This window comes from Trachypithecus francoisi, unplaced genomic scaffold (genome assembly GCF_009764315.1).
Source record: "Trachypithecus francoisi isolate TF-2019V2 unplaced genomic scaffold, Tfra_2.0 Lachesis_group6, whole genome shotgun sequence".
NCBI lineage: Eukaryota > Metazoa > Chordata > Mammalia > Primates > Cercopithecidae > Trachypithecus > Trachypithecus francoisi.
The window spans coordinates 43,640,236-43,641,907 of record NW_022681471.1 but is presented as its reverse complement, the minus strand read 5'-3'; the positions used below and the strand labels follow the sequence as shown (position 1 = coordinate 43,641,907).

Sequence of the window (1,672 nt, the reverse complement as noted above, 5' to 3'; positions counted from 1 at the left end):
TAGCAATTATTATATAATAGGTACAGTAATCAAGAAAGCATCATATTGGTGGAGTAACAGATGTGTGGATTAATGGAAGAGAATATGGAATCTAAAAATAGACCCACAAAAATATGTGCAACATATTTCTGACAAAGGTGTAAAAGCAGTTCAATGGAGGAAGAATATACTTTTCAATAAATGATGGTGGAGCAATTGGCTCCCATAGACAACAACAAAAAATTTGACTTAAACTCAACCTTATTAAAAAAAAATTGCCTCAAAGTGGTGTTCAGTTTGCAGTACATATGCTAGATTTGGAATGATACAGAGAAAATTAGCATGGCACATCCACAAGGATGACATGCAAATTTGTAAAACATTTTGTATTTGAAAAAAGAAAATAATTACCTGAAAATGGATTATGGTCTTAAGTGAAAAACATAAAACTATTAAATTTTTAGGAAAAAAACATAGTAGAAAATCTTCAAGATCAAGGGGTAGGAAAAGAGTTCTTAGACTTAAGACTAAAAGCACAATCTAGAAAATCAAAAGCTGATCAATTGGACCTCATTCATTAAAAAAACTTTGCTCTGTGAAAGATATTGTTAAGAGGATAGAAAGACAAGCTACATAGACTTGGAAGAAATATTCACAAACTCTACATCTGACAAATGACTAGTATCTAGAATATATGAAGAGTTCTCAAAATTCAACAGTGAAAAACAAACAATTCAAAAGACATTAATAGACATTTCACCTAAGAGGATATATGAATGTTAAATAAGCACATTAAAAATGTTCAACATCGCTACCTATTATGAAAATGTGAATTAAAGCAAAAATTAGTTATTACTACATACTTAACAGAATGCCTGAAATAAAAAGTTGTAAAGCATCAGTTGCTGGCAAGGACACAGAGAAACTGGATTATTGATAGATGGCTGGTAGGAATATAAAATAGTACACCCATTTTGAAAAATGATTTGGCAGTTCTTAGAAAACCAAACATTCATCTACTATACAAATCAGAAATTTCAGTCCAGGCAGTTATCCCAGAAAAATGATATTTTTTGTTCACACAAAATCCTGCATACAAATATTCATAGCAATTTTACCCTAATAGCTCCAAACTAGAAACAACTCAGATGTCTGTTAACAAGTGAATGGTTAAATGAACTATGGTACATCCATACCATGGAATAGTACTCAGCAATAAAAATAAACTATTGATACACATGACAATGTGGATTAAACTCCAGGGAATTATGCTGGATGGAAAAGGCCAATCTAAAATATTATATACTGTATATACTGTATGATTCCATTTATATGACATGCTTGAAATGACAAAGTTATAAATGTTGAGGGCATATTATGGTTGCTGGAGGTTAAGGGTGTGTGAGAAAAGTGGATGTGATTATAAAATGGCAACATGTGTGATCTTTATGGTGACAAAACAGTACAAGTAAAATTGGTGAAATTTGAACTAGTAGGTGAATTGTATCAGTGTCAATATCCTAGTGTGATAGTGTACTATAGTTTTGCATGACATTACCACTGAAGGAAAGCAGGTAAAGTGTATATGGAATATTTCTGTATATTTCTTACAACTGCATGTGAATCTACAATGATCTCAAATAAAAGTTCAATGTAAGAAAGTATAATTTTGGTGCATGAAGAGTCAGAAGAT

The 1,672-nt window shown here is 31.2% G+C and overlaps 1 non-coding gene across 1 annotated transcript; it reads left to right on the top strand.

Annotated features, from left to right (window-relative positions):
• The first annotated feature begins 267 nt into the window (after positions 1-267).
• Positions 268-373, top strand: LOC117078605. The gene has a single exon (XR_004435054.1). It is a non-coding gene; the product is annotated as a U6 spliceosomal RNA (small nuclear RNA).
• Positions 374-1,672: the final 1,299 nt, after the last annotated feature.